The sequence below is a fragment of the Saccostrea cucullata genome, unplaced genomic scaffold (assembly GCF_032062105.1).
Source record: "Saccostrea cucullata isolate Sc308-1 unplaced genomic scaffold, CSIRO_AGI_Scuc_v1 ctg17987, whole genome shotgun sequence".
Taxonomy (NCBI): domain Eukaryota; kingdom Metazoa; phylum Mollusca; class Bivalvia; order Ostreida; family Ostreidae; genus Saccostrea; species Saccostrea cuccullata.
Window position 1 is genome coordinate 1 of NW_026938315.1, and position 8431 is coordinate 8431.

At 33.1% G+C, this 8431-nt stretch overlaps 1 long non-coding RNA gene across 1 annotated transcript; it reads right to left on the reverse strand.

The window, feature by feature from the left end:
* Window positions 1–5514: 5514 nt before the first annotated feature.
* Window positions 5515–7959, reverse strand: LOC134249962 (uncharacterized). The gene is made up of 4 exons (XR_009988404.1): window positions 7681–7959; window positions 7224–7324; window positions 6509–6559; window positions 5515–6129 (listed from the first exon to the last, which is right to left on the reverse strand). It is a non-coding gene; the product is annotated as an uncharacterized LOC134249962 (long non-coding RNA).
* Window positions 7960–8431: the final 472 nt, after the last annotated feature.

The following is an 8431-nucleotide window of genomic DNA, read 5'->3' on the forward strand; positions in this document are numbered from 1 at the left end:
ACATTCCAGAGTGGTCAATATGTTTGGTCATTTTTTCTAGAACATTCTTGAACTTTGTTTATGTCCAGAACTTTCCAGGAATATCATGTACTTACAACTTCTAGAATATTCTAGATTTATATTACTGTATAAATACCCTGTCAATTCGATGCATAGACAGACACTGTCGTATAAGCATCATTGACGTATTACTGGGATATAATTTCACTGGGACATTGTGTGCAGGAACGGACACTCTGATGTATGTATTTTTAGATTTTTGCTAAGTTTGTACTTTGTTTCATATACTTATTATATTACTGTAAATAAATTATTGTTAAGTTTTAATTGTGTTATTGATCTTTGCTGGCATTTAGGGTTATTCTGACCCATAACAGAATTGGGGGCTCGTCCGGATCAAGAATTTCTTGCACTTTTGCAGTTCATTGTCAGAATTTTGTTAATTAAATTGTTAAATTTGACTATAAGCCAGCAGAAATCAACATGGTGTTTTCGGTCACAGACTTTCTTAGTTCATCAAGTGTTCAGGTTTTTGATACGTTAAAAAAGGATGACTTGATCGCATTAGGTTTGCATTTTGGGTTAGATGTTAAATCCTCTCAGAGAAAGCAAGACATTAGAATTAAGGTTGCAAATAAACTACTAAAAGAAAACGTCTTTGAAAAATACGATCTTCCAGAATATACAGTTAAATCAGAGTTAGGCTTTTATAAAATGGCAGAATATCAGTTTCAAGTAGAGATAGAGAAAATGCGATTTGAAAGAGAAAAATTAGAAAGAGAAGAGAGAGAAAGACAAAGAGAAAGAGAAATAGAAGAACGAGAGCGTGAACGAAATTTCAATTAGACAAATTAGCAGCAGAAAGAGAAGAGCGAGAAAGAGAGCGTGAAATGAACTTTGAATTAGAGAAATTAAAATTACAAAACCAACCAGAACCGTCAGTTGTCAAAACTGAATTTGACGCAGCAAAAAATATTAGGTTAGTTCCGAAATTTCAAGAAAAATCTGTAGACAAATATTTTCCCCAATTCGAAAAAGTCGCAGAGAATCTTAAATGGCCACAACACGTTTGGTCAACAATGTTACAAAGTGTACTGGTTGGCAAAGCAGCTGAGGTATACTCTGCACTAGGGGTAGCTGAGAGTTCAGACTATGAGAAGGTCAAAGCAGCAATATTAAAAGCATATGAATTAGTACCTGAAGCGTATAGACAAAAATTCAGAAAGTATAGAAAGTTTGATAATCAAACATTTGTTGAATTTTCACGAGAGAAAGAAGATTTATTCGATCACTGGTTTAGATCTAAGAAACTTGATAAAACTTTTGCTAATTTGCGCCAAGTCATCCTGGTAGAAGAGTTTAAGGAATGTGTTCCTCAAGATTTGAAAACACATTTAGAAGATAAGAATGTGAAAACTCTTGAAGAGGCAGCATTCATATCTGATACTTATGCTCTGTCTCATAAAAAGAATTTTGTATCAAGATCTCAGACTAGCAGTAATTCTACCAATTCAGACACATATAAAAAGAGTGGTTCAGGTTCTCAGTCTTCCACAAGTCTCCAGTCTCCATCTCAAGGTGGTTTTAAGTCCGGTCCAGGACGTGTTGAAGGATCGTCTGGAATAGGGTCCCTTCCTACTTGTAGTTATTGTAAGAAAAAAGGTCATCTGATCAGTGAATGCTTTAAACTTAAGAGAAAAAATGATTTTGATAAAACTCAACCACATGCTTGTGCGGCAGTTAGAGGTGATAGAGAAGCCTCAGTTTCGATTTGTTCTGACACTCCTGATGTTCAGGGTTCACAGTCCAGTTCTATTGATTCTATGGAGGATTATAAGCCCTTTATGTCTCAGGGATTTGTTTCACTCGGTGACTCTAGCGAAATAAAACCTGTCCAGATTTTGAGAGATACTGGTGCTGCACAGACGTTATTGTTAGAGGGCGTGCTTCCTTTGTCTGAGCAGACTTCTACTGGTGGGTCAGTTTTATTACAGGGTGTGGAGCTGTAGGCGTCATTGATGTTCCCCTGCATAGATTTTTTTTGAAGTCAGATTTAGTTACTGGACCTGTTATCGTAGGTGTTCGACCTACTCTTCCCGTTCCAGGCATTTCTTTGTTGCTAGGCAACGATTTAGCTGGTGGAAAAGTTGTACCAGATCCTATAGTTTGTGAGAAAATTACTCCAGATGTTATGTGCGATGATGAAGATGATGACATTTATCCAGCCTGTGCTGTTACTAGAGCGATGGCCAGAAGACGAGAAATGGAGGCAGACCATACTCAAGCCTTCACTACTGGACGAAAAAAGTGCTGAGAATCCCAAATTTTACTGATAATGTTTGATAATTACTGATACGGTGCTGTTCTTGCTGATAATTACTGATATTTACTGTTATTATTACTGTTGTTGCTGATAATTTTAGTTGTTGCTGATAAATACTGATAATTACTGTCGTCTTTTACTGTGGAGTCTGATAAATACTGATAAATACTGTTGAGGTACTGTCGCTGCTGAGAATTGCTGATAATTACTGTTGAGGTACTGTCGATGCTGAGATTTACTGATAATTACTGTGGTCATTGTTTTTAACCTGGGAATGGATTAAAAAAGCTTAAGAAATGATTATTTGTTGTTGTTTTTTTTTTAAGTATTTTAACAAATTCATTACAGTCAATTACAAAATAAATTATTCTAAATAAAAAAGTCACATTTTATTAATTTGTATTCAGTTTTCATCTATTAATTTCATTTTAATTATTTTTAGACCATAATGTTAACATAAGCTTTCATAAATATTTATGTTTTTTCTTTAAATTTCTCCATACACGTAGATGACATTATCTGAGGAAAATTATTCTGTTTTATTTGCAGTGGTTTTTCTTCCCAAGTACTTTTTTAAAAAGTTTAATTTTTGTTCATAAAGGTTAAAAAAAATATCATCTCATATTTTTCTCACATGTATGTGTACTGTCATCAAAAGCTTTTTGTGGGTATCTTTAATACTTCAATACAGTCAATGGTTGTAAATATCAATTTATTTTACCGTGTGGAGAACTGAAAATGCATGAGCACATTAAGTTGAATCCCCCCCCCTTTTCCAATTACTTTTAAATTAAGCTCTCATTTAACAAGACGACTACAGTATTAAATATTTTTCATGAAATCTAGTCTTGAAGCGTACACTTTGTTATTTTATAGAAGAATGTGACAGGGTTATATAATTAAATTGAATCATCTTTAATTATTTTTTTATATATATATTATGTTGACAGCGCGCTCTAGTTCTCCGATGTCCTCCCTGCGAATTTTATATCGTGTCGCTTTCTAGCTTTCTCTCTCTCTCTCTCACACACTCTCTTTTAAATTATTTGTTAAGGCTTAAGTATTGTACACTACATGACATAAATCTTATGCAGTGTGATTTTCAGTCAATGAAATATACGTCTTTCTTTAGGCTAATTCTTTTTTCATTGTATACAGTTTTAAGTCTATGGGCATATGGCTTCTAATATTATGCGCCACTCCTTAAACATGTTATATGCGGTCAGTCAGTTAAAAAACTAAATAAAATAAATCATAACTTGAATTAACTTTTTCCATTAATGCAAACTTTGTGCTTGTTGTTATTAAACATACCTGTCAACCACGTGTAAAAGTTCTACTTTCGTTTTAGAATCGGGTCAATTATTAGTACATTCTGCCACAGGGATATCGTTACGGCTTGCGTTTTTGTAAAATTAGAATTGTGTGCTGTGATTATAATTTTTTTTAATTCCATTTTTGTCCGAGACCTTTGTATAAACGAACAGTACAGACTTGGTGCTTATTTATATGATTTTACTTGATTGTAGCACAAAAAGGAGGGGGTGAAATACTGTTTACAATTAAGTGATAGCCGATAGGGCAAGGTCTGTTCTTTAGTTGTGTGTTTTAAAAGTCATGCAAGTTATGATATTATACTTATCGAATTTTTTATATGCATGAATAAAATTATTTTAGAGAATCAATTGCAATGAACAATACAAATTTCAGAACTGAAGTAATTATAACATTTATTCATGAGTGCGATCGATACACAACGTCATGTTTCTGACATTCAAAATTCATACATTTAAGTTGTTTTTTTTCTCGGATTAAGCGAAGTGGAGTTTCCCTGCATCTGAATTGGGAACAATTCATGCTAATATTATTTCAAAAAAGTGCTTCACTAAAGAATCTTTCTCTTTATATCTATATGATTGTATATTTTGCACATTTTTTTTTTATTAAAAAGTGAAGTCAATTTCTCTGGTCCCAAACAATCGTTAGCAGAGATTCAGAATTGAAAATACATGTGACCACCTCCCCCGGGATATTCTTTTATCTGATAAACAAAATATACTCCCCGGCCTAAATTCCCTTACTTCGCATTTATAGCAACCTACAAATTTTTTTTTGTTTAGTTTCTTATTCACGCATGCCTTTTAGACCTACTGTTATGTATAAAACCACCTACATTTTTTATGTTTTTGTGGTCTATGTATACTAAAGTAAAATGGTAAAAAGATTTAAATAAATGATTGATTGATTGAAGAAATATGCGTAAAACTAAAAAATGAAATTAAATACTGAAGAAGATAGATCTTTGAGAATTGAAATAAAAATGAAATAAGTCTGTACAACGTACATGATGTACATATATGTATCTTTTTTTTCATTATAGTACCAAAGTGTTCTATTCTGAATATTTTTTCTATCAATTTTATTCGTCATCAAATTCAATATTATGGAATTTTTTTTTCGTGCTTTAAGAACTTTAAGATTGTTCCAAAGTAGCGAGTACATGTACAGTGTAGGTAGTTTGTTTATTGAAAACACCGGTAGCCGCAGACGAAGAACAATAGGTAATTAGTGCCCATTGTTACGCTGACCACTACAATTTGCATGGAATATACAAGTTGTACCCCGTTCTACCCCGGGCTGAAGACATGTAAACAATACAGCCAAATCACAGGTCGATCACCAATTCCTGATCAATTGAAATCAATTTAAAGGTGTTTTCCTTTCAACTTTTTACCATGCAAAATTAAAATCGATCAATTTGATCATATACTAATAGTAACATATTAAATTAAGTCTCCCCTAATGTAGATTTTCCGCAACTTCCATGGAATTCCAAAGCATATTCCATGGAATTCCATGGAATTTTTGTTCCGCGGAATTCTTTAGAATTCTCCGGAGTATTGGGACGGAACTTTTTTCGGAATGATTTGGAATTTTGAATCTAGCCTGGAAAAGAGCGGAACAATGCCAGAATGGAAATTTGCGGAGGAAATCCATGGAATTCCAGGATTCCAAATTCCAAATACATGTACAAAGAAAACTGAAATAATTAGTGCCAAATAATTACAAAAAAAATCAACAACATCACAATGTTTCATAGATCAAATCTATATTTTTAAAATAAAAAATTGTTTCTTTTACAATGTTTTTTGAGACAAATATTGCATATGATATAACTCTCAAATGTACAATATAAGCACACTTTCATAAAATATTCTCACGGAAAGTATTTTACATTAAAGGTTATTTACAGAGAAAATATGATTACCGGAGAATCAGTCACCTTGGTTAAATTAATGATAATCATGTTATGATATACATGAATTTAGTAAACTCCAGTCTGCATTTTCTAAAATAAGAAGTAAGTTTTAATAAATGAAATTGGCTATGGAATTGGAATAGTCATTGAGACCTCAACAAAGTATACATTTACAATGAATTGCCAGTGGCTTATCATGCTTATGTACTGGTACAAAGTTATTGACTAGAGTGACAAACACATGTATTACATGCAAAAAATATGTACTACACAACTACATTGATACAATGATCCCATAAAATCAACAGATGCTATTTCCCCCCAACGTAAGTGCCAAAGATCCCAATTAATGAAGATCCAAAACTTCTGACGTGTTTGCTAGAGAATCACTTCCTCACTGATATTCTATGAAATTAGTAAATGGTTATGTTAGAAGGTTGACAGTTAATTGGTGTCACGAACGGATTCACTTTCAGTACGAAGGCTCAGAAAGTTCGATGTTGATCATTCCAACAGACACTTCAAACTTTCGATCCTTACACGATTTCTGAAAGGAAAAGATGACCATTAAGATGCATCATTATTGATATCCATATAAATATATGACAAACAATAAACAAAAGCTATACAAAACAATTGATTTTTTTTGACCTGGCAAATCAGTTTACTATGGAATATGAATTAATTCACTATCTTGCAATTTTTTGTTCAAATTAGGATTAATTCTGATGAATGTATAAATGTGAAAAGTTTATAGATGACAGACAACATCAGACACTGATCAAAAAACTCACTTAGGCCTTTAAATGGTTCAGGTAAGCTAAAACAAAAAGGTTTGAGCTCAAGCTCAATGCCTGACTAACACTGAAAAAGATAATTTCAATTCATGTGATTTATTGATTTAAAAAATAATTCAGAAATCTTACCTTTATGTTTTTCTTTTCATACACCTCTTGTCCTTGTGAGCACCCGGATTCCTGTAAAATGCATGTATACTTCATATTAGATGATTGCTATTTGATCTAAAGTAATTAGGCATGTCTGTGCAGTTTTCATGTTTAGATTACCTGTCAGAATGCATTGTTATTAATTATCTGAATAAGGAATTTAAGCGTGTTAAGAATATAACCTTTAAATTTTGTTTACTTGGCAAAGTTGCAATAATTTTTTTAATAGCGATGGCAGCGAGCGTCGTGTAGCGAGCTCAATATACTATAACGTGTATGAACGGAGGAAATTTGGGTTGAAATCTTCACGTCGTTCCAAGAAATTTTTATCTCACAGCGTGAAAAAATTCCAAACTCCCAATAATCCTTTGCGGTGAAGAGTCAACAGGACTTTTTATTTGACGTCATACTTTCGTCACTTAAACGGCTCAGGTATTTCGGATTTTGTAGGAAACTTCCGAATCTCTATCCCGATGCCTGGGAAGTCGGAATTGACTTGTTATTCTGTTCTTCTTTCTTAATGAACTGAGGATAGGCAGTGCAAGTAAAATCTGTATAAAGGATTTTGAAAGTAAATAACTGCGCTCGCCCCCAATGGTCGCACCGTAGAACACATTATTATGTTAATAGACATGGATTAATAAAATCAGAGTTAGTTAACTTGGTTTGAGCGATAATTTGAGCTCGTTCTCACCATATTCACAAGCCTAGAGACTGACTGGCTAAGCATCTACATCCACCAAGTTATCAAACGCCAGCGCTGAGGGGATCATCTCAGGCACAATGCAGCAACAGCTATAAAATAATTAAAATAAGAGCTGAAAATGATCATGAACATGCCTTAAAATACATATAATTAATTACATTGTACATCATACTCTGTAAATTAATGTTATCTTAACTTGAACAAAGTAACGTATAGGTAAAATTCTTTACATAAGTTCGATCCCAAACGAGGACATTCGGGTTAAAATCCATGATCTTAATGAGATGTTTAGAGTTTTTAAATAATTATTACAAAATTGAAATAGTGCACTAACGATTTCACCGTCAGGCAGTTTATGTTTGGTGCCCAGAGGCAGACTAATGAACAGTAGCAAAAGCGATCTTCATTCAAGGACACATAAAATACTGTACAATATTGTACCTACCGGGTCTTAAAATGTCTTCATCTTCTTCCATCTAAAGCTAATCATGATTCCCCTGTTCTAGACACTCTCTTTCCAACTTTCCTTCTGTGCAACATGAACATGGCATTCGATATTTTTGAATTTCGGCTTGTTGTTTAAATTAATTGTTCATCGAGCCCGACTTCGATCCCAATGTTATTGTACTATTGGTCGACAGTTAAAAAAATTCTAAGTAATTTTCCACAGTTTTCCAGTGCAGAAAATGGCTAAGTTTCTCATTTTATCATTTTTTCCAAAGAATTCCACTACTTTCCAAAGCAAAAAATGTCTAAGTCCATTTGTTTTTTCAAATTCCAAAATATTCCAAAAACTTCCAGACACACTTTGCGACTTTGGTATGGAAACGAATGGAATTCCATGGAATTCCAAAACTTTTCCAAACCCTTTGGAAAATCTACATTAGGGGTCGTTTCAGTTCTTATTTCCCATTCCATAAAATCAAATAAAAAAATTAATGAGATTTCAAAACTGATTAAATAAAAAATGATTTTGTATTTAAATTTTAAGAGACAAACTAAACACGTGTACCTTTGTACTAGGGATTCTTAACCTCTAATTTTTAATCAGCTCGCCCCATTTGCCGGTTGCACATGCATACAGTGTGTACTTGTACATGTGGAGGAGTTTAATTCTTGGACGATCTACAAACGTCTACATATAATTAAAATAAATGAATAAATAATTAATTAAAATCAGTGCCCACAGATTGAAC